Consider the following 26918-nt stretch of genomic DNA (forward strand, 5'->3'; position numbering starts at 1 on the left):
ATGTATGAGGAGATGTGAGGATAGGCTAAAACCACTAAATGTGGAGAAATTGGAGGAAATTGATGGATTTTGCTAAATGTATATAAATGATGATTGTTGGTTTATATATTGTGATTATTGTTGTGAATGTTTGGGAGCTGGAATAGAATAAGGGATACATAGTAGAAACAAAGGAAATGCTGCCCAATTTTTCCTAGAAATAGAAGTCCGTTCTTATAATTGCTTAACTAACGACGACATGAACTCTCTTGAAGGCAATACACGAGTGCATCATAAGGGAAATGAGCAAGCGATAAGAATGGTAAACGTCCAAGGTATGTGAGGCTCGTCCCTTCCTTTCAAGGCATGATCCCTAAGGTATGACTTCATAAATGTTCCCATACTTTTTCTTGTTCTCAAAGGCTAAAGGTTTAAACATTCCAAGGCATGATTTCTTTCTTGTGACCTATAAATGTTTTCTAAAATATTCGTACTCTCCGAACCCAAGGTTGTAACTTTGTGAGCTCTTACCATGAAAACGACGGGTATGTTCTTCCATGACACCGATGATGTCAAAATGAGAATATCATTATGATGAGAACAATTTTTGTTAAAGGTTCCAAGTTCACGATTTCAAAGACGACATGAGAATGTTGAGCCATCTATTGACTCTTTGATTTTATTCATGGATAATGACTACAATTTCTTTAAGATTCCAAAAACATATTAATTGAGTTCTTACAAGATTATGACCGCATTTTATGTTTCCTCTTGATGTTATTATTCATATCTGAATTCCTCATTGACAGTCCCACCTTATTATAATTGTTCCTTCAAGGTGAGACATGACGATCATGATTAATACATAATATAAACGAAGGTTACCGACCTTACGTCACTCCGACGGAGACACAGTTTTTCCTTGGGCTCCGACACAATTTTTCCTTGGGCTCTCTTGCATGCTATGTATATTATATAAGTATATGATATGTATATGTACACAGGGGATATGGAGGAAGGTGAGGCGCTATAGACGCATAGCCACCTGGTCAGCTGGCATACCATGATTTCATCCCGGACGCGGGATATATGGGTTATGGATCGGGCCGTACATTCCTCGGCACTAACATATTATATTTATGGATCGGGTCGTACGTTCCTCGGCACTAACATATTATATTTATGGATCGGGCCAAACGTTCCTCGGCACTAACATATTATATTTATGGATCGGGCCGTACGTTCCTCGGCACTCACATTATATTGATACATTATGATATACGGATCGGGCTGCGCGTTCCGCAGCAATACTCGATATGACATGATGATTATGCCTGCATGAATCCGCCTTAAGAGGCAAGCAGTTAATAGTTATTCTCTTGTATTTACTTTACCTTGTTATTCTCTCCTTTGATTCTTGATGCATGCCTTACATACTCAGTACAATGTTCGTACTGACATCTTTTTCTTTTTGGATGCTGTGCTCATGCCCACAGGTAGACAGGGAGACGGTGCAGACCCGTAGGAGCTATCTGCAGGTTTACAGGAGCACTCCATTACTCCGGAGGTGCTATTCGGCGGATCCTTTTGTGTATATTGGTATATGTTATCCAATAGAGGCTCGTAGATGCTAGATGTGGGTTATGTGGTTCCACGACGTGGATAGTATGTATGTGTATAAGTATATTGAAATATGTTCTTGTATTAAAGCAGTATATTTGGTAATGAAAAACCCGATACTCCTTAAAGTTAACGGGGAATCGATGAATGATTGTTAAATAGGTTAAAGAAATGATAGCACGAGCGGTGCTCGGTGGTTAGCCCCGGGTACCCGTCGCGGCCCTCGGCTGGGTCGTGACAGTTCCATTGGTGGGTGAGCATTGAATACTCCCCTTTTGGAGCTTAGTGAAGACAACAAGATTCCATTTTCCACAATCTTTATCACACTTTGTAAGCTTTATGTCTCATTTATTGCTTACTACTTTTGAGACCATAATGTGTGAGTAGTTTCTTTAATCAAAGTTGTGGACCCGAATGATGGGTGCTATGTAATGGGTGTCTAACATTGTATATATATATAATGGGTTGTGATGTGTTTTATTATTTCTCGTATTCATTGTTCATTAGTGGTTGCAAACACTTGTTCATGCACAAACCCTAGTTTATTTGGAAAGATGAACTAGGGTGTGATTTGAAATAATATAACAGGGACTCGGGGCGCTAACCTTCATTTAATGAACTCGCTTAGGGATAAAATGAGTTCCACTTGGCATATTTAATCAATCTTATTTACAACTTTTCTGCATTTGGAAAAATCATGAAAAGAAATACTTTCTAACTATTGGAAAATATTAGAAAGTGCATTAGAGATTAAGTGCATACATAACCCCGACCCATTAGAAATATATCATATTGACACACATAGCATAACATCTAATCATCACGGGGACACAACTTTGGTTCTCCAAATCCAAACAAATTCCAAACACTTCAAAATAGTGAATACAAACCAAATCTCTTTTCAAAATATTCGGAATAGGATTAAAGCCTTTAAAGACTAGTATCACATACAATTAGTATCCTTTTCTCTCCATATTCCCTGTGGGATTCAACCCCAACCTTGTTTGGGTTATTATATTTGACAACGTCCGCTTTACACCATTAATAGGTGTAATTTGAGCGTATCATCGGTGAAGAAAACAAAACCCAAAAAAAGACAATCTCGACCTATGACATTACGTCGAATGATAACCCTGGAATTGTGGTGACACAAGTCCAATTGAAAGGTGAAAATTATGAAGAATGAGCTAGATCCACGAGGACAACCTTAAGAGCAAGGAAGAAATTCAGCTTCATTGATGGTACAATAAAAAATGTGGATAAAGAGTCGCCAGACTTGGAAGATTGGTGGACTATAAACTCATTGTTGGTTTCCTGGATTCGCAACACCGTAGAACTAACGCTTCACTCAACAATTTCACATAAAGAGGAAGTAGAAGAATAATAGATGAGCATCTGAGCCGTTATCAACGGCCCTCGGATGCAACAACCAAAGGCGAGACTTGCAGAATGCAAGCAGAAGAGAAGGAACATAGTGGATTACTATGGAAGAATCACTAATTAAGCTATGGAAGGAATTGACGAATTACAAACATATTCCAACTTGTAAGTGCGGAAAGTGCTTGTGTAATCTAGGGATAGCCCTAGAAGCCAAAAGAGAAGAAAAAAAGGTGCATCTTTTCCTCATGGGATTGGATGAAGCAATGTATGGAACGGTGAGGTCGAACATACTAACCCAGGAACCGTTGCCATAATTAAACAAAGTATATTCGAAGTTGGTGCAAGAACGTGTGAGAGATTAATTACATGAAAAATGTAGGACCGGAGTGAAACCATGGTTTTTGAAGTGCAAGAAAGAAACCCTCCCCGTGACCAAGGTGAAGGAAAAACCTATAGTGCATTCTGCACAAATTGCAAGAGATCAGACACATTGTGGACTAATGTTTTGACTCATTGGTTAGCCGTATTGGTGGCCAGGAAATAAAAGAGGAGATGAAAAAACCAGAGGAAGAGGAAGAGGAAGAGGACAACAACAACAGAGGGCTGGATCAGGATCCGATAATGGAAGAGGTAACTACCAGGCTAACGCCGTGGTTTCTAAGGAAGGAGATCAGGCGGAGATAGGACCGGTGAACACAGGCGGGACAGGACCTCACAATTTAAGAGAAGAGATCCGAAAGACTGTGATTCACGTGTTAAATTCCCAAGGAATAAACCCAAATGGAACGATGGACGGTAAGATTGAAAACTCATCCTGAATTATTGACTCCAGAGCTACCAACTATGTGATAGGTAATCCGGAGGAACTAAGCAATCAGCGGGACATTCCTGAGTGTACGGTAGGACTTTCGGATGGAAGTGGCCACGAGAGAAGGAACAACCAGGCTAAATAATAGGATTTGGTTGAAGGATGGCCTTTACATTTCAGATATAACATGTAATTTAATTTCTGTGTCACAACTTGTTGATCATTTAGACTGTGATGTAAAATTTAACAAACTTATGTGTGCCATGCAGGACCCCACCTCCAGGAAGTTTCCCGGAATAGGTGAGCGTCGAGGTGTAACGGGTAAGCGTCGAGGTGGACTTTACTATTTTTGAAATGTGCTGCAGATATGATCTATGAAGGCGGAGGCAGTCGATTGGTTCAATCTTTGGCACAAACGGTTAGGTCATCCTTCAACACAAGTAACGAAGTCTCTTACGGAATTGGGCCTAAAAGAGAGTAGTAATAGATTAGATAAAGAATGTGATGTATGTCAAAGGGCAAAACAAACAAGAATTGTTTTTTCCTTTAAGCAATAATATTGCTTCGGATATTTTTGATATGATTCATTGTGATTTATGAGGACTATATAGAACCCCATCCTCTTGTGGTTCTTCGTATTTTTTACTATTGTGGATGATCGATTGCGAGCCATGTGAATTTGTTTTTAATCAATAAGAAAGAAGTGTCTCAAACCTTGAAAAATTTCTTCGCCTTGGTAGATAGACAATTTGGTAAGAAGGTGAAGATTGTTAGAAGTGATAACGGAACTGAGTTCACATGTATGAAGACTTACTTCTTCAAACATGAAATTCTTTTCCAAACATCTTGCACAAGAACACCACAGTAGAATGGAAGAGTCGAAGGAAAACACTATCACATTCTTAATGTGGGCATTAAGATTTCAGGATCATCTTTCAATCTGCGGGGTATTTGACCAATAGAACACTATCTTCAGTTTTGAATGGGAAAACCTCTTATGAAGTTTTGTACGGGGAAGCACCCTATTATGACCACTTAAGAGTGTTGGGGTCACTATGCTATGCATACACAAAGGGAAGAACGATGGACAAGTTTGAGCGTCGGAGTCGTAGGTGTGTCTTCTTGGGATACCCCTACGGACAAAAGGGTTGGAGATTATATGACTTAGAGAACGATGAATACTTAGTCTCAAAAGTTGTGGACTTCTACGAGACTAATAAGTTCCCCTTTGCTGTAGGATCAGGTAACTTAGTCGACAGTGTAGAAGTGAACTCGGACGAAATGGAGGAAGAAAGAAACCAACCCGACTTTGAAGAAGACCAAACTGATAATGTAAGAACGAACGAAACTCGGATTGACGAAGTACTGACACTGGATAACAAATCCACGCAATAGCCAGAGTTGGATCGGACTGATGCCGATCCAGATAGCGAAAATAAAGAGAAAGTACAAACGAAAAATATCCGGGCCGACGAAATGCCAATGGAAGAAAAATTGGGTCGGGGTAAACATGAGAAGCATGAATTGATTCGGTTGTGCGAATACTTCACTACAACATTACGGAAATAAATCCCATCAACGCATCCGCCCGATCCTTAGCAACCCTTTGGTACGCCTTATCTGTTAGCTCACTATATATCTTGTGATATTGTTTCCTCCCAACGCCAAAGCTTTCTTGCAGCAATCACCACAGGAACCGAGCCAAAAACCTTCTTGGAGGCCATAAAAAAAGAACATTGGAGAAAATCCATGCAACAGGAGATCCGCGCATTGGATGACAATTGCACGTGGGCGTTAGAAACATTGACACTGGATAACAAAACGCTCGGATATTGAGGGGTGCGCAAGATCAAGTACAACTCTGACGGCATAATCGAGCAATATAAAGCTCGATTGGTTATTTTCGGGAATAAAAAGGAGGAAGGAATTGACTACATTAAAATGTTTGCTCCGGTTGCTAAGGTAGTAACCGTTTGAACCTTCCTGGCAGTTGCGGTTGTGCCTAATTGGGAGTTGCATCAGATGGATGTTCATAATGACATCTTGCACGTTGACCTTACAGAGGAAGTTTATATGAAATTACCATCGGGATTTGCGTGTACTTGGTCCGACCCAAGTATGTAGACTCCGGAAATCTTTGTATAGTTTGAAACAAGCCCCACGGTGCTGATTTGTGAAATTGTCAAGTGCTTTGATGAAATATGGGTTCAAACAGTCGTACTCAGATTATTCTCTCTTCACGATGCATCGAGGAGGTATGCAACTTAACGTCTTAGTCTATGCGGATGCCTTGATTATCTCCGGTAACGACCGTAGTGCCATTGAATGATTCAAAGACTACCTTTGTGCATGTTTTCACATGAAGGATTTGGGCCCTCTGAAGTATTTCTGTGGAGTTGAAGTTGCACATGGACCAACCGGGTTATTTCTCTGTCAACGAAAATATGCCTTGGATATAATCTCTAAGTCTGGGTAAAGTCAGTGAATAGCTACGCGGTGGGAACCCTATTCTAGTCTAATTGTAATAGGTTTGGTCTATTTATAGTGAATTTATAATTATGGTAGTATAGGGTTTATAGTTCTTTTTGAATATGGTTACCTTATTAGACTATGGTAAGAAGAACATTACTTATATATAAAGAGGTCATTATGATGAATGAAAGACAGAAAAAATTCTCCCATTATTCTTGCCTCTCTAAATTCTCGTTTTGGTCTCAATTTTAACAAGGAGACATTCAATGTGGAATATTGGAACATGTCTGTCCTACTTTCACTAGAAAAGTCATTTTTCAAACACCTGCTTTCCTAGAGAAAATGCTTTCCACAAAAATTTGACAAACCAAAGATGAAAAGTGAGATTTTTTTTAAATATCCATACCAAACACACCCTAGGTGTTTACACAAAATCAAAGAAGTTAACCTTGCAAGTTAAAAATTAAAGTCAAAATACACAGTAACACTTAAATACAAAATAAGCCTTTTTTTTAACTCTCGGCACACCCTCTCTCGACTTACTTTAGGACAAAAATATCACACAGCCTAATCCTTGCACCTCCCAATTCACCACGATCCGGCCCATCAAACCACTTAAAAACCCAAAATCACACAACACTTCTCACTTTGTCGACTTCACCCAACCATTTTGAACCCTAGCCGCACAATAGAATCTCCCTTCTTCATGTTTGCTCCGGTTAGAAATAGCAAAATTGTTACACCTCGGATTTTCACACGTTAAAGTCGCATTATGAGTTAGTCAACTTTAGTGCGAAAGAAATTATATTGAGGTTAAAAGGGATTGATCTTATTAATATAAATGGTTATAAGAGTCTATAAATAAGATTAGTAAGTGGCAGAAGGTTTGGAGGGTGAATGAATCAAAGCAGGATGAGTTTCGTCAAAAGTCGGAAAGTTGGAAATACGATAATTAACTTGTACTCTTGGGTGAGATTAGGAGTGCTTCACATTCTAAGAAAGTAATGACATGAATTGTAAAATGGTCACTTGTTAAGTTTGGAAGTCAAACTAGTTGTAATATGAAAGTCGACAAAGGGCGTCGCAAGTTAAGTCTGTAAATTTCACTGAAATTTGGGTCAGATGTCGTGGAGCTTTTTTCTCAATATACTTGGAGTTAAGAGGTTATACACATATCAAATTGAAGGTCTATGAGTCTAGTTTCCACCACATTTTACCGTTCGTCGATACGACGTTGGAGTAGAGAGATATTTGCATTTCTGTCCAAGGATACAAACTGCCGCGGGAACAACGAGCATAGTATGTGGCTTAATTTTTGCCCTCGTATATATATATATATATATCACCTTTTTCACGATTTTATCTCCATTTCACGATTTTATCTCTATTTCTTCATCTTCAAAGACCAAGGAAACCCTAATATACTCTCCAAATAAATCCCCCATGAATCCTAACCAATCCAAGTGCAAATCAATCAACTTTAACATGAAGAACAACATGATGATTACGAAATCGTGATTTCTTCACTATTTTGCTTCTCGGATGAAAACTTCGCCTTGATGTAATTTATAGTTTGAAGTGTTATACATCACTTGAGGTATGTTTTAACCTTTTTTGCATCTCCTTAAACTTTACAAACGTTTAGACCTAGAAAATTGAAGAAAATCCCATAAGAATAAGTCCTTGTTGACTCTCATGCATATAGCTTAATTGTTGGGATGTTTTGTATGGTTATGGCGGGTTGTTTGGAGCTATGGTGATATGGATGGTATCATAATGGCGAGGAGGAGCAAAAAAGTGGGATATGGTAGTGTCGTACAGGAGAATTAAGCTACAAATAAGACTATTATCTTATGCTCGCAAGTTGCTCGATTAAATGTCTAAATGAAGAATTCTATGAGCTATGCACTTGATTTTGATCTCGAATAGTTCGTATGATGTAGGAAATCATTCGTAAGGCTTTCAAGGACTCGTAAAACATATATAACTCCATCCACGAGGTATGTAGGCTTTCTATTCTCTTTGTGGCATGACTAGATTTCATATGACCTTTCATTGAAAAGTTGTTCCGTTAACTGTTGACACCCAATTTTGTCCTTTTTTTTTTATCCCAATTCATTTTTTTTCTTGAGCTTCTAAGTTATTAATAAATCAATATCTTATTTTCACCCTTACTTTATTATAATTTCTACTACTATATTAATATTGTTAAGTGTTAATACGTCGTACATCGCTACTTACTTATTATGTATTGATCATAAGATATAACTTAGGTAATATTTTTACTCTATTATTACTTTGCTTATATTTTATATACTAATGATAAGATTATTATATTAACGCTAATTATGAAATTTATTATTATTGTTATTACTACATAATATATTTGATCTAATTTAGAAGCCCAAAAATATTAATTCAGTCCGTAATTAATCCCAAAAAACCATTTGGGCTAAGGCTTAACTCGTGGAACCCGCCCACCATGCATTTAAACAGATCAGCCCACGTTCTTTAATGACTCGATCCAGCCCACATCCTTTAAGCAACTCACCCGATCCAGCCCACTCTTTCTACCCGATTCGGCCCATTTCCGCTATGTCATCATCTAACCCTAATCTCTCATCAAAACAAAACGCGCCGCAGCTTCTCTCTTCTCTCTCTCTCCTCTCTCTCTCTCCCCTTCCTCCATTTCTGGCTAAAATCCCACTCTTCCTTTAGCCGTGCACAGTTGTGTCACACCATTTCCACACAAAAAACGTCCCTATGTCTGCTTTACCTGAGCTTTCTGTCGTTGACAGAGAAAAGGATTCCTTTTCTTCCTTCAAAACGCAGCAACAGCAGTGAACCAAAAGTCCTTCAATGGCAAAACGACACCCCAACGTTTATGTCGAGCCCCAGCTGGCAAAAATCCATTTCCGGATAAAGTTCAAATATCTTTTGTCGTCTCCAACATATGTTCGGCCATTTATGGAGTTTGACCATTAGCTTAAGGGAGACAATTTTCAAACGGCTCTGGAGAGCCAAAATCTCCACCCGTGACACCTCTTTTTGACATTATTTTTTTTGAATTTGAAATTTAAAATGTCCGAAACCCTAGTCTTTGTCTGATATAAAAATACCATCTTACATCTTCAACTGGGGGGGAATTTTTTAGTCCGCAGCTTACTCAAAATTTTTTCATACGATTTGATAAACCAGTTTGGTTTGCTCTTGAACACTTCTGAAAAGAAAAAATTCTGGGTTGTTTATCCGAATTTCGAAATCGTTGGTGAGTTAAGAGAGTAGATTCGACGTTGACACCCAGTTCACTGTACCCAAAACAGGTCGGCACTGTCCCTCTTTTGCTCTATTTGTTCTGAATAATGTACTCTGTTATGTAATTAATTTACTTGGATTTAGATATGATGAAATGATTATACCACATGTCGATGTTGTTTGTTGATTTGATTTGGTCTCTAGTTTATGTTCTGTGTTCAGTTCTATTAGCAGCCATGTATTAGACCTAGTTCCATTTTCAATTCGTTAGTATCTTTATGTGAAAATAGATATGTCTTAGATCCTGATGCCGGTTGTATCCGAGTATTTTGTTTGTGAGGTTCATGAAATAAATCATGTCAAGGCTATTTCTGGTGATCTGTTCAGCTGTCTCAATGGGTTCAAATGCTAGTTTCTTTTCCGCTTTAGAATCTCATCCTGCTAATCTATTTACAATTTGTGCAAATTAGTCTTAGTTTCAATCCCGCTTGAAATGAAAAGGATTAGTTTTCCTTTTAACTCATTTGTAAGAATATGCAAAGATAGTTGTCTGGTCCTGTTTTGGTCCTATTTGAATCAAGTTTGAAGCTTTCGAGTGATTGCCCTCAAGTGAATCAGTCACTAACAAATTTGCTCCCTAACTTTACAGAAGAATGCTTCTCTTTAAGTCTATAACAAGTGTTGTTCACTGGATGCTTTCCCTTTATGTGTTGATAAAGTTCTAGACGAGTTCTCTCTGGTTTGGTCTCCAACTTGAACATTTTCTTGAAATTGTTCGTTGTACTAGCATATGCAGTACCTGGAAAATGAATTTGAAGCAAACTATTACTTTTTTTTTTGTGAATTTGTTACTTTGCCTGCCATAGCTTTAGGGTATCATGGCAACAAATTGGAAGAACTCACAATGTAATTTCTAGGACAAGATACAATCTGAACTTTACTCATCCATCAACTTTGCCAACTAAATATGACATCAGACATTCACCTGTGATTTGGTTGTAAGAAAGGTATAAAGGTGCAGCTTTGGCATATGCTCTCCCAAAATCACCTAACAATCCTCAAAACAAAAGCAGAGACATACCTCCACACCCCACACAACTGTTCGTACCCTATTGACTAAGGGGAACTAACATAGAAAGAGAACTTATGAAGAATATATATCAGTCTGAATGCACTCCATAAGAAAGTGAAGGCATATACTATTTTTCCATTCAGTTAGACATCAAAAGAGAATTGCATGTGACTCACAAATAATGAAGCATATTTTCCGAATGCATTCATACTTAGTGTTGAGTCCCTGTTTGGTCCCCCCATGTCTGCTTGCTGCATTCGAGTTTCTTTACTTCTCTGTTAACTTAGCTCAAACAGGCTCTTACATTTTTATTGTTAAAACATGTTATGTTTCCGCGCTTGTTAAAGATTTATATGCTCTTACATTGCAAGTGTACCATGTCCGATCACGTTTATATATGTATATTTAGAGTATGCTTTAGTTAATACATTTATGGGGAGATTAGTAGGTCATTGTGGATTAAGCTTGAACCCTCCCCGGTGTTAGCCATGCCTGGGATTCAAGAAATCCCTTGGAACTTGTGCAACATCGGGAAGACGGGGGCAAAAGCTTTCCAACATTAACCTTCTAAGTATCCTTACGAATGTGTATACACGAGATATACTTAAATATACACAATATATACATAATCCATTGGTTTGTTTTGAATTTACATTATATATGTTTAGTCTTATTTATTGATTACATACTAATCCTTTTCTTTCGTTCTTATGCATGACTATCGCATACGATTCCAAGGGACTCATCATCTTCCGCATTCGGTGTTGGGCCAAAGCCCAACGAAACTTTCTTTCCAATTTGTCCTCCTCAGCCGTGCAAAAGGGTTTTGGGCCGAGGCCCATATAGCAGAAAATAGATTGCCATTGGCCTAAGTGGGCCAGACCCATTTGCCTATTCTACTCTATTTTATTCATGTATTTGTTTTTTAGTGATTGACTAACATTTTACCTTGTTTTGCTATTTTCTTAGCTTAGATGAATCTTAGTGGGGTTCGTGGGAATCGTAGCTTAAAAGATTAAGTGTGATCGTTTAAGACTTAGAATAAGATTAACTGTTTGATTATCATTAAAATTGTGGCTAAACGAAACGATTTCCCAGAAAGACGCTAAAGGTTAAATAATAATAACACCTTTCGAACAAATCATGTTGATTTCATAACATTTTAAATAATGAAAGGCTTGGATCGTATTTTTGGCATCAAAATCCTCTCAGACTTCAGGCGATTTCGTCACATTTTAACACTATAAAACCTTAAGCTTTCACTCATATTAATCTTATAATGATTCTTTACTTTGTTAGTTGGTATAATTTATTTTTTCACAAATATTTATAAAACGTTGCACAATCCCGCGTTTTCTTCAGTTTACTTATAACTAAAATCTTTTATGCAAAATATTATTTTTCCTACATGTCTTATTTTGAATAGCATTATCATATTTTTATCTATAACTTAACAATACTTACAAGATACTTTCTTAAATGTTGTAAAAATGTTATATTTGTATTTTAGCTTTAATTAACTAACATAAGTCCGGTCGGTTAATCATTATTAATGGGTCTTAAAGGATGCCTAATACCTTCCCTTTAGACTAATTGAACCCTCACCTAGAATCTTAAGTTTCGTAGACCTTAAACGGAGTTAACTTTAGAAAATAACTTTAATAAACTTTAGGTGTCCTAATTCACCATAAATAATTAGGTGGCGACTCCCTAACTTTAATCAACCCTGGAATTACTGGAATGTTATAAAATATTTTGACTCCGGTTAAAATAGGGTATAACAGCTTGGTGACTCCGCTGGGGATACTTAGGTTCTAACCATAACGGACTTAGTTCTAATTAGGCTTTGTGTGCTTGTTTTAATTACTTTATTTGTTGTTAACTGTTTGTACATGCTATTAATTTTTTGTTTGATATAAACTGTTTAAGTGTTACTGTTTTGATATAAACTGTCATCCCGTATCATTTTCCTCCACTCCTGGAAAAATCACACACTTAAAGCGGTTTCGCGGTTCGCGGCCGCGCACTGCTAAATCACCCTTAGTTGGATCGATCTCGTGGATTTAGTCGATCGGCGGTGCAGTCGACAGCCACGGACTTTCCACTCCTAAGTTGTCCACTTGGGAGAACTTTGTGTCATAAAAAGCCAACTCTTAGTCAACCTAAGGTAGAGCTAAACCAACACCCTTTATTAGGAGCATACATTTCATGACCTAGGAGGTTTAATACCCTTGGTGTATTAAATCCATTAGATGACTTTACCCAAACGTCCAAGTGGGTTCACGACCCCAAGTGATAGTAATCATACTTTATGTGCATGTTTGAAGGATAATTGTGCCTAAACATTGACTATTTGCTTTAGCTAATTAAATTTTAGGAGGGAGGGAATGACTAACGTTTCTATGACATGTATGGATTTGCATTGGAGTACATCTGTGATCAACAATTGACGAAGACTAAGGACGTCACAAAATGGAGCTGGAAGTTAGGCATAGGAAATCATATTTACTTTATTTAGATTAGGAGACACTTTATGTTGTACTCATTTGATATGTAATAAATATTACATTGCTTTTGTATTTTATTTTGGGAAATAGAACTTGTTTAATTAGCCAAAAGCAATAGGATGACGTATTATGGCACACTTTACCCTTCAAACAAACGTTAGGCCTACTTCTAGCACAAAGAGGTCACATGCATATTAGGACGCGTTATTGTTTGATATACTCGTTTACATTTGTTTGACAACTTGTTTGACTTTATTTGCTACATGACTTACTTGACTTTACGTGATCATGACTTTACCTAGATATGTTAACGAGACTGATATCATTTGCATTTTATGTTTTCTTATTATGTTTCTTTTTTATTTTTATTCCCAAAAGAGTTGATTCGTGTTGACACTCGAGCTGGCTGACCACCCTTACCTCACAAGGTCAAAGACGTCATCATTACCTCGACGTAGTTGGGTTGTTCAAGGAAAAGAAATTATTATGTCTGATCCAGCCGCATCTATTTCAACTGGTGTGGAAAACATCGTGATCTCTAGTGATCCCCCCGATACTTCCGAACATAGAACTACTATTCAACATTATGAACATATCACCCGCCTGACTCAAGAGATTGAGGATCTACGTGGAGAACTAAATCGGGTTAGGGACCTGACCAACTTATCCGTTACACTCCAAAGTCCACCTCCTGAACCTAAAAATGTCGCGCCAAACCCACCTCGTTTTCCATCACTTGAATCTCCAGTTCCTGAACATTTTCCTCCACGAAATAATGCACCCACCAACAACAACTTTCCTCCAATCACCCTCGCAAATCCACCAAATCCATCATCCGTCTATACCCTTCCACAAAGCCAACCACCCACCTACACTACCTATGCTGCTCCTAATCCACCACTCATCAACCCACCAAGTCAATCGCTAGTTCACACTCCTTATGTCCCTTTATCCACCAACACTAACCCACCACCTACAACTACTACTATAAACCCACCAAACCAACTACCTACCACTTATAACACACCACCTTCAGTCCAAAACACTCCCACTGCCCAAACTTATCTAACCCAGCATATACAAGGGGAACATTTTGTCACTCCTAATGCGCAATATGTTCCTCCGGTATATGCAGCAGAAACATAAGCCTTTACCAACCCAGTAACGGTCAGGTTCCATTTCGAGGTGGATCAATACGAGGAAATATAAAAAGAAGCAAAAGCAAGGGTGGATGATATATTGTTAAAAGAGATCCACAGTCTCAAAGAGGCAATGAGAAACCTTCAAGTTGCTAGAGGAAGCAAGAGAGTAGAATATGAAGATCTTTGTGTTCAGCCTGACGTCGATTTACCCGTAGGCTACAAGCCGCAAAAATTTGATACATTTAATGGGACAGGCGACCCTCATACGCATTTAAGGGCCTATTGTGACAAACTGGTGGGAGTAGGTAGAGATCAGAATATAAGGATGAAGCTATTCATAAAAATCTTATCTGGTGAGGCTCTTACTTGGTCTACACAATAGGACGTCCGTAAATGTCGTGGTTGGAGCGATATGGCGCAATATTTTATGGACAGATTCAGTTTTAACACTGATGTCACACCGGATAGAGTCTACATGACTAAGGTAACCAAGAAGTCAACTGAGTCGTTCCGTGAGTATGCACTGTGGTGGAGGTCAGAAGCAGCCAGGGTTCAACCCCCGATGAGTGATAGAGAAATGACTGCCACATTCATCGAATGCCAAGCTGGCATATACTATGAGAAAATGATAGGCATGATGGAACAAAAATTCACAGAAGTTGTCAGAATGGGAGAAGCCTTAGAAGAAGGAATCAAATCGAGAAAAATTCAGGATCTTACGGCTTTGCAAGCTGTAAACAAAGCTATGCAATCTGGTTCTATCAGCGGGGTTAAAAAGAAGAAAGAAGATGTCGTTGCAGTCATGAATACATAAGCCCAGCCAAGTCGTTACATACTTTAACCATCCACAACAACCTTTCTAGCCTTACCAATACGCTGAACCCTACCAAGCTCCAATAACTCCTTACCCTGTCCACAACGCCCAAGCAAACTACTACCAACCCCGAGCACCTCCATATCAAAACCCACGTCCATATCAATCGAGTGGGAGCTTGAACCCACGTTCAAGCTCCCACTTACCAAAATCGACCACACGCTACACCTAAAGCCCGTCCAAACCCTGACATCAAAAATACCCGTAATTACACTCGATTCGCTGAACCCTTGGCTCAATTGTTTGAAAGAATGAAAGTAGCAGGTGTGACACAACCGATTGAAGGGAAAATTCCCGATCCTATTCCGAGATGGTTTGATGGTTCCAAGCGTTGTGCATACCATTCTGGAGTTGCTGGGCACGACACTTAGGATTGCTATGGTCTTAAAAACAAAATCGAAGCCTTGATTAAGGAAGGAGCGATCCAGCTCACTGGAGTTCGGCCCAATGTGGACAACAACCCTTTACCTACTCACGAAAAATGCTAACGTGAACATGATAACTGTCGAGGAAGGTGGGGATTTGAAAGGAACCATTATGTCAATTGAAAAGGGCATGTCATCAACCTTTGTTGCTCCCGTGGGAACAGTCCAAAGACAAGCACCAATGAATATTACTGCTACAACTACTCGCAACACCGAGACACCGACCATCTGGGGTGCCGAACCAGGAGAAACTTTGAAGAATTGGACTTGTACTCCGTCCCTGGTTCGCCGGGAGTCTTGGTAGATTGAACATGTAGTGAACTTTTTGAGATATCATGATTTTAAAATTAAGGCTTAAATCGTGCCCCAAAACTTTTGTTACTTTGCCTCATCTTTTGGAAACTTAAATTGCAAAATCTATGAATGCATTTATGATTTTCCTTAACTGTCTATTATTTGTTACTTTCTGTTTTTTCTGCCAATTTTATGATTGTGACACAAATGAATAAAATTTATGTGCTGAACACGATTACGAAGAACGTAAAACAACATCTCGAGAGAGTAACAAAGAAATTAGAGGACAAGACAAGATTCCACTTGGAAGAAATTGAAATAGCCGATGGATAATGACACAAGCATGAAGACTATTCAAGTCAAGAAGACATTAAAAGATGACATTAGATTAGATCACCTGGTTGGTTCGCAACCTTACCTTTAATGTACCTTACGAACTACGCTGACCTGATTCCCGTGGTGGGATACGTAGGCAGCCCACATAGGGTTCGGTTGCATTATAACAGAAAATCCAAAAATCCTTATTATTTATATGTAAGGAGGACTACACATGGCCTGACTCCCTCGGTAGGATTCGTAGACTGTCGACATACGGCTCAGTCATATTTAGATAAAAATCCAACAAACCTTTAGCCATTTACATAACAGAACTACGCTGACCTGATTCCCTTGGTGGGGTACGTAGGCAATCCACATCGGGTTCGGTCCCTTTATTAGAAAATTTCAAACCATTTCTATGTGTCTTACGAACTACGTTCTGACCTGATTCCCTTGGCGGGATACGTAGGCAACCTATATAAGGTTCGGTCACACCACAACATAAGTTTAGTATACTCTCACGAGGTCAAAACTGGGGTATATTTTGAAGAGATATAGACAAGAAAATGGTTGGACATCGACAAGATTAAGGACAGGAAGTATTGTAGACAAATGACGTTTCAATTGTTTCAGAAGTGTCACAATCTAAGTCGGCAGAAATATTTACAACCTACATACCTATATTAACATATATATCTTTCCTTATATACATATACTTATGTATATATGTTTCCTTATATATATACTTACATATATACCTTTCAAATGAAACACTTTCTTTCAATCATTTTCACTACTGTTCATTTACCGAGGCTTGAACGGAGATCACGAGATCCAATCAAACTATACGAATGGAGCGCCAACAACGTCAAGCTTCGAGTCAAGACGAATCAACTTCCACCTCCCGAACTAAGAATTTTTCTTTGAGTGCAGGAATTAAAAGGCCGCAAGACCAACAATCAAGTCTATTAATCATGGCCGGAAAGCATCATTTGGCTCATTATGGCCTCACCTTAAAGCCAAACGGCTTTATTTCGAACTTTATCTTTAATTTTATTTTTATCACAACAACTTTATGACTTTATTAACAAATATAGCTGTTTTTGCAGGTTGTCGAGATTGAAGGCGAATTAAATCAGGATTACATCGAAGACGTCATTAATTTGGCTTGTCACAATCTCATCAACATCATTAGCTAACTAGCTACGCTTACTTTACTCTATACTTTATCACTTATTTGATCATCCACTCTACTTACTTTAACCACTTTACCCTGAACTTTACAGGAATTATCATTAAGTCTCCGAGGACAACCGGAGGCATCATTTGGCTATTCAGCCTCTTCTGCATTAGCCAAACGGCTACACTATCACTTTACTTTACCAATTACTTTATCATTTACTTTACCGACTCTATCTTGAACTTTACAAAAATTATCATTAAGTCTCCGAAGACAACCGGGGGCATCATTTGGCTATACAACCTCATGTGCATAAGCCAAATGGCTACATTCTTATCATTTACTTTACCAACTTTAACGGCTTTACCCCGGAATTTACGGGAATCTTCATCAAGTCTCCGAAGACAACCGGAGACATCATTCACTTTATCTACTTTAACGACTTTACCCCGGACTTTACGGGAATCTTCATCAAGTCTCCGAAGACAACCGGAGACATCATTCACTTTATCTACTTTAACGACTTTACCCCGGACTTTACGGGAATCTTCATCAAGTCTCCAAAGACAACCGGAGACATCATTCACTTTACCTACTTTAACGACTTTACCCCGGACTTTACGGGAATCTTCATCAAGTCTCCGAAGACAACCGGAGATATCATATGGCTATACAGCCTCATTTTCATAAGCCGAATGGATGCACACTTACTTTAACCCCTACTTTATCAATTACCTTAGCATTCACTTTAATAACTTTACCTTAACTTCACAGATATCATTTACCATCGAGTCCCCGGAACAACCGGAGACATCGTTTGGCTGTACGGCCTCATCGGCATATCATCTACCATCAAGTCTCCGAAAACAACCGGAGACATTATTTTGCTATACAGCCTCACCTGCATAAACGTCACGCATTTATTCAAGTCCCTGAAGACAACCAGAGACAACATTTGGCCACACGGCCTCATTATAAGCCACACGGCTTCACCCTCATTTTCACACTCATATTTATTATCATGTTTACATTCTTTATAAGTTTTACATTTTCAACTTTACCCAGACTTTATTACTAATTTTGACATGAATTTCAGTTTTGACAGAAAGTACAATCTACATACAGAGACACAGCGCAACGTGGAACTTTATCTTATGCAGTGAACTGGGGCAAATATGCTAAAGAGGAATATCAAACTCACAAGCAAAGGTCACAGATCTACTCTCGAACTCAACTCCGCCTACGTCCACGAACATGTGATACGTGGGTTATCCAAAATTTTCTTTCATATCCACCGCTAAAGCTCTACTCAATCAACTCTTTTCACAACATTGTATCTCTTTCTATATCCAGTCTCACCATAATTCAACACTGGGGAAAAAAGCGTAGCGTCGGTATCGATCCACTTCTTTAGAACTACATACAACTTGATTCTCACGAAACCCGAGATATGTAGGCAACTTAAAACGGGTTCGGCCATAATTCCTTCTGCCCCTATAATATTTTCCACCAATTCTCCTAACCCATAGTTTCTCAATTTTTTCCGAGTTCATATTTGTTGGTCGGAACAAAATTGGCTACTGCGTCAACTTCTTCGCCCGAAAAATCTTACATCGTCTCCGGTCGACACCCAATTTTGTCCTTCCTTTATCCCAATTCATTTTTTTCTTGAGCTTCTAAGTTATTAATAAATCAATATCTTATTTTCACCCTTACTTTATTATAATTTCAACTACTATATTAATATTGTTAAGTGTTAATACGTCGGTATACTGAGATATATACTGCCCACTCCACCCCATCTATGAGTGACATATAGCAGACAAGAAAAAGGGACCCCTGTGGCAACACTTGGTTCACACATACAACTAACCAATACACAACACAGACTTCACACTGAAACGGAGAGTAAGAAGAAAGAGAAGAAAAAAAAGCAAGAATTCCAATTCCGAGTAACTGCTAGGTGAAACATTCTTAATTAAACAAAATGTGATACATAAATTTCAAAGACTTGCTTGTTTTCTACCATAAATCAGGCATTACCTTTTCAAACAGAATCACTATAGCAACAACCTCAAAGAAAAAAAAAAATATGACTCGTAAGTTCCAATCCATATTATCAAAATGACTTTCTTAATCATCTTGCAAGTATTTAAACTAGTCACCAGAGATCCTATGTGGTTATGTATTAAATTCATTTGACTTAACAACCTTCAATTAGGTAAATTAGTGACTGAATGACACTAAACAGATTTATCAAAGAATCAGACACTTAAACTTTGTAAAATAAAATGAAAATAGCTCTTTCACAAGTTGAAATAATCAGACAAGGCTTAAGGACCATCAAATCTTCACAGAGGCATATCTTTACCCTTTTACAAACATATAGGAGCACAAGCAAGCAACAAGGTAGGATGAGAATGAGGATACACTTATCAGAGTATTCCACTAATGAACCACAAACATTTAAGCTGACAGAGGTTCATGAAGACCAGACAGGATCAAAACCAAAAACAAGCAACTTGTAACATAATCTTTTATCCAATAGGTAAAAGGGAAAACACATACTAGAGACAGTGAGCAAATCCAAAGCAATTCAACCTATACTTAGACTCATTAAGGCTAGTGATAAGATCAGGGCAGCCTGGACACTTAGTGTTGACAGATTCAGACCTTTTTTAATGCCATTTCACACTCTGCCAAGTTTGTAAGGTCTTTTCTATTAATTAGATGCATTAAACTATGAACAAAATCTTGTTAAGTATGTACTCAACTAAAAAAAAAAAAAAAACTCTTGTCAATACAAATTTCAAGCAATTTTAACAGTACCTAGTATAAGTTACCATCACATAATAAAGCAATTTAGTCAAACTACATAAACACCTTCCTAAAGTAGACAAGTTAAAAGCTAATCCCATAAACATATCTGATTAAGCAAGTTAGGTCAACTGCTTAGGCATACCTGATTAAAAACAGATGTGATAGTATGTTATGACCAACATTCCCCACCTATATCTTAGTAGGTTCAAGTTATTAGGTGTTATTATCTCAAGTTTTAGCAATCCTCAACAACAAATCCTCTTTTTTTTTAAGCAAGAAATGATCTAGAGGGGATATTTTACATACTACCGAACTCCACACATAACACATTTTGTAGGTTCCTTTTTATCCAAAGACAACATGGTAGGAGTCAGCATCTCCCAACAAGCAACTTATCTTTTGTTATTAGGAATATGTCCAGTAGCATTTTATCATAAAGTACTTAGTACGTTCCTAATCTCACAGACATGACTCCAAATATGAATTTTATTAACTCTAAGTGAACTAATTTACATAACATGATCTTGTAATGGCAGAAACAAACCCAAATAGACTTGGCGTATAAAATCAGACTCATGAACCATATGTACATATTAGACTGGCAAAAGGGACCTTAGCCATGTAATCCCACACTAAACACAACAAAGGCATCACACAATACAGGTAGGTATAGGGTCCTTCTAAGACTAATTAATTTAACATAATCTATATAAATTAAACAAACAGTTAGCTAAGATAATCACAACTGCAAAAAATAATCTAACACATGATCTTTAATGCAAGTAGACATACAGAAACTAAATCTATAGAATTTAAATAGATAATAATAAAAAACAAAGGTAAGGATTTTACCTTTTGTTGGTGCAACCTTGTCGAGAATAGGAATTAAAAACCCTTTGCTCCCAAATCCAGACTCAACCACACAAGACATTAAAATTTTTAAACTCCTTAAACTCTTAGTCTCAAAGCAAAAAATGGCAAAACTTGAGTTTAACTTCTATATTTTTTGTGGAATATTTTTCTCCTCCTCTAAAAATGTGGGCAAATGCATATTTTTATAGCTATTCTTCAAACCCGTCAAACCCTAAATTCGCGATATGGGATAAATCCCAACTATGGGATTTCCTCCTCACCAATCGTTGTTACCTTTTCTTGAATCAACTTCACCTTATGCAATGACTCTCTCAAAAGATCTATACCCCAAGGTCGCACCTCAAAAGCATCGAACCAACCAATCGAATATCGGCACCTCCTCCCATTCAAAGCCTCAAACGGAGCCATCTCAATACTAGAATGGTATCTTTTGTTGTATGCAAACTCTACCAAAGTTAAGAACTGGCCTCAATGACCACCAAAGTCAATAAGACAAGCTTGGAGCATATCCTCTAAAACATGAATCGTCCGCTCAAACTAGCCATCCGTCTGACGGTGAAAAGCAGTACTAAGATCCAACTAATTCCCTGTCTCTCTCTACCAGGTCCTCTAGAAATGGGACGTGAACTGAGTGCCTCTATCGGAGATAATGGAAATGGGCACCCCATGAAATCGAATAATCTCTTTGATGTAGATCTTGGCCAACTTCTCTGCATTGTATGTGGTCTGAACTGGAATGAAGTGCGCGGACTTGATCAACCTATCACAATAACCCAAATAGAATCAAACTTACCTAAGGTCTTTGGTAGAACAACTATAAAGTCTGTGGCTATCCTCTCCCACTTCCACTTTTGAATGGGTATCCTCTGAATCACACCCCCAGGTCTCTGGTGCTCATACTTTAACCTGTTGGCAATTCAAACACTGAGAAATGAACTCAACAATATCTCGCTTCATCCTGCCCCACCAATAGTGATGTCTCAAATCACGGTACATCTTCGTAGAACCAGGGTGAATGGAATATCTAGAACTGTGAACCACTTCTAAAATAATCGTGATCAAGCCACAAACCCGAGGAACGCAAACATGCCCCAATCCTCAAAACCCCCTTTCACTATCCAGAATTGCCTCATTGGCCTCTCCACTCAGCACTTTATCACGAATCTTGCACAAATTAACATCCTTGAACTGTTGTGCCTTAATTTGATCCAAAATCAATGACCTCGCCTCAACACAAGATAAAACCCTGCCTGAATCCAAAATGACAAGTCTCACAATCCTGTTTGCCAAAGTCTGAATGTCCCTGGCCAACGGTCTCTCCTCAGATACCAATCGAGTAAAACTACCCATACTCACCGCCTCCCGGCTCAACGCATCCGCCACAATATTGTCCTTGCCCGGATGATACAAAATAGTCAGGTCATAATCCTTGAGTAACTCCATCCATCTACGCTGTCTAGAATTCAAATCCCTCTGATTGAATATATGCTGAAGACTACGATGATCGGAGAAAACCTCACAATGAAGCCCATACAAGTAGTGCCTCCAAATCTTCGAAGCAAATACCACTGTCGCCAACTCCAAGTCATGAGTAGGGTAGTTTTTTTCATGACCTTCAACAGCCTCGAAGCATAAGCAATAACCTTACCTTCCTGCATCAAAACACAATCCAAACCTATACGCGAAGCATCATAATACACAGTGAAGTCCTTTTCCTTGAAGATAAGTACAGACGTCTCTGTACCGATCCGCAAGGCTCTACTAGACGTTGCTCTTTTACTCATGAGATCGGTGAGCCTAATGCTCTGATACCAATTTGTCATGACCCAATTTCTAAGGCTGCGAAGGCACCAACTCCTACCAAGTCGGTAAGCCAGCGACAACCTATTTAAACCAATTAATAAGCAAAACATGCGGAAGAATCATAGAAGTCATTTTAAAGTCTTAATAAGTCATATAATCATAACAAACACGGAATAAGTACTACCAATCTCATAACCTGGTGTCACAGCTACAAGGACTTGCTAAATTGAGATATAAGTCTGGGATATAACCCGAATGTACTATCTAAAAATACGAAAGACAAAAGCTAAAGATAGATGGAGAATTCGATGCCACGAATCAGCTAGTATCTCACCCTGAATCCTCTGAATGACCTTCTCAACGACTGCCGTGGTCTCGAGATTCGCTCATACTATGAACAAAATCAGTACACAAAAAGTGCAGCAAGTGTAGAGTGAGTACGGGAAATTAATGTGTACTCAGCAACATCGTCGACCGACCCTAGCTAAAACAGAGACGATGGTTGGCCTTCCAAATACTACTTCCACACTTAATCATTTTTAGTCCAACATAATAATAGTGATAATCACAAGTTACAAGCCTAAAATACGAGAAGTATCTAAGTCCTCAAGTTTGTCCAAGAAGCCAAATAAGCAAGTAAATATGATTCGGTCAACAAACAGGCAAGTCATCCAAACAAAGAATTCATGAGATGATATCATATGCAAATGTTATGCAATGCAAGGCCTTTCATCACAGGTACACACACATTGAAATACTATGAATCGTGAACAATGGGGGACTCGCGAGGTCCATATATCACCTAGAATCATTTCCCTTTGGGTTTCTTGCCTCTTTAGGCTTCCAAATCATCATACTCAGCCCGGTGGCTCACATTACCTGTCACTAGCCCGTTCTGGCTCATGTCGTCAGCATCACTCCATCTGAAAGTATTTCCCCTTGTACTTACATATGTATCCTCAAATATGCATGAGATACCATACAAATCATGAATATGACATGCACAACAATAAGCAATCAAGCTAAGCAAAAAATGCTCGATCTTTAGCTCTTTTCCACTTTTAAACGAGTATTTAAGAGTGATAAAAACACATAATAATAAATAAGACAGGTAATATGCATAGAAGCAATAAACAAGCGTCACGACCCGGATAGGGCCGTGACGGGTACCCGGGGCTGACCACCAAGCACCGCTCGTACTATTACATCTTAGGCTTATTTAACAATCATTTATCCGATTCATGCTCAATTCATAATAAAACCTGTTTTCATTTGGAAACAAAAATGTTTTATACACATGAGCCCTTTAGGCTAGCAAAAAATATATATATATATATATATATATATATATATATATATATATATATACGCATATATTTACACAATGACCACGCCGTGAAACCACATGACCCATATTGAGTATCTACGAGCCTCTATGAGATGACATCTACAATTGTACACAAAGTAATCATCACAGGCACCTCCGGGACGATGGAGGGCTTTCGGTCAGCTAACAGCCTCTAAGAATCCGAAGCAAGATCTCCTCCCTGTCCACCTTTGGGCATGAACATAGCGTCCAAGAAAAAAAGAGACGTCAGTACGAATAGTGTACTCAGTATGTAAGGCAGGAATGAAATGAATAAACATAGTAGAAAGATCATGATGTCATGAGACAAAGATATAACCTGCACAAGGGTCATAGGCAATCGTGTTACTTACATATGTCATTTTTTACATAATCATAGTATACATGTTATCATATCCCATATCTCATCACGTACATCATCATATCATAGTCTGCATCGTTACCCGCGTCCGGGTAACCCTCATATGCCGCCCACTAGTGGTGATCATGCCCGGCCTTCTAGGCTCGGTGTAAACATCGCAGCCCGCATTAGCGATGACATGCCCGGCCATATAGGCGCGGTGGAATCATACGCAGCCCGCATTAGCGGTGACATGCCCGGCCATATAGGCGCGGTGGAATCATACCATCACAAAATCAATCATAACACATCACTATTATACATCTCATGCCATAGCGTCATGTTATCATTTCTTAGTATTCCATAGTCGTATTACAAGTTAGCATTTTTCATCCTCTTATTGCCATAGAATATATTAGCATTAAGAGCATACATTAGGCTCTAAGGCAACCACACTATGTCGGGGTGACGTAAGGTCGTGAACCCCCGATTGTATTATGGAATTTACTAGTATCATGCCTCGCCTTGAGGGGAATAAAGCATAAGCCGAGTGTTAACAATAATAACATCATTAGCATTGTAGGAATATCATGGCACAATTTCTTGAATCTCTATACTCTAGTTCATTGTCATCATTATCATGCTCATAGGTGATTTAATATATAGAACGACTCATAAGCTTCATCTTATAGAAAGATTATAGAAAACTTGAAGGATTCATGCCTTTGAAAGAAGAGTTAAGCCTCACATACCTTTCTCGTTTAAGAAATCTAGTGTTCGCTTATTCTCCTTCAACGTCACGTCTCTACCTTCAAAAGAGGATTCGCACTAACGTTAGTTAACCAACTATACGAACGCATTACTAATTCTAGAGAGAATTGGGCAGCACTTCATTTGTTTATACTACTTTTCCCATATTCCATATCAACTCCCAACACTCACAAAAACAATCACAATATAGCAATTAACAATCATCATTCATATACAATGACCATGATCCACCATTTCTCTTCATTTTTCCCACATTTATGGTTTCGGGTTCGCTATCGTATTTTCCCATGCATCACACTTATCTCATGGTCTACATGTCATTTATAACGTATTCATACTCACAACACACTAACATTCATGATTCAATTCAATTAGCATTCACTCATGGCACTATTAACTTATTTATGACCCATTTGTTATGCTTTTCTATAATTCGGGTATTTTAACCTTCCAATACCTTAAACAACATGAAATGGTCATGGAAATTACCTTGGATGATGGTTGAACAAGTCTTGAATGAGAATACTCCTCTAGCACTAAAACCCTTATTCACCTCTTTTGGAATTTTCTTGAAGGGGATGACTTCCAATTAGGTTTCATACACTTTGTTTCATAGATTTGGTATTGATGATCTTAGTTTTCCTTTGATTTCTCTTGTAGTGGAAGGGTGGAGAGTTTTATAGATGGTTCTTGAAGTGTGGAGAGTGAATGAAATGAAAAATGAAATAAAAGGGTCACTTATATTAAAAATACAAAAGTTGGCCGACCATCTTTATACGGACCAACATACGGTCTGTATAATATTTACTGACCGTATGTTGGGATCGTATATTTGGTCCAGTGAACCTTGGTGTTCTGGGCTGGATCTACGGACTGGACATACGGTCCGTATATATTATACGACCAGTATGTCTGGCCGTATGTTGTCCAGTTCTCCGGAACTTGTTTTCGTCGACTCGTTTGATCTCCGATCCTTATGGAACCTTCTTGGCACTTTTTTAACACCTCAATATCAATCTTATGGGCAACATTACACTTCTCTAAGACATCATTATGCCATAATACTCGTTGCTCGAAATTCTTACCCGATGCACATTGTATGATTCGCTTTCCTTAGCAACTTTCTTTCCTTGCATTGAATGCCTTTAAAACCTCATTGAGGGTCATCTAATACTCTTTATTTACTTGTTAAAACATCGTATATGCTACGTCCTCTGTTATCCCATTCAGTGTACTTGTACGGGGGATTTTCCAAAGTGTAACATTCTTCTCCCCTTTTGGAACATTCGTCCTCGAATGTTAAACACTCGGAATTCTACGAAAATTTCGCCAGAGTTTACCCTGTAACTTGGCACTACCAACCTGTCACAACAACCTATAATATCATCGCCTCATAGGGCTACATCACAATAGCAACATATCTATGGCCACACACGACCAAAAATATAAAGATAAAGCATACATACCTTATATTGTCGGCGTTTCATTTCGTATCTCTCCTGGGGGTTGGAATAAGTGCGGATACTTGGACTTCATCTTCTCCTCTGCCTCCTAAGTCAATTCTTCCCAATTTTTGTTTTTCCATAGGACCTTGACAGAAGCTACTTCTTTATTTCGAA

The sequence above is a fragment of the Lycium barbarum genome, chromosome 2 (genome assembly GCF_019175385.1).
Source record: "Lycium barbarum isolate Lr01 chromosome 2, ASM1917538v2, whole genome shotgun sequence".
Classification (NCBI taxonomy): domain Eukaryota; kingdom Viridiplantae; phylum Streptophyta; class Magnoliopsida; order Solanales; family Solanaceae; genus Lycium; species Lycium barbarum.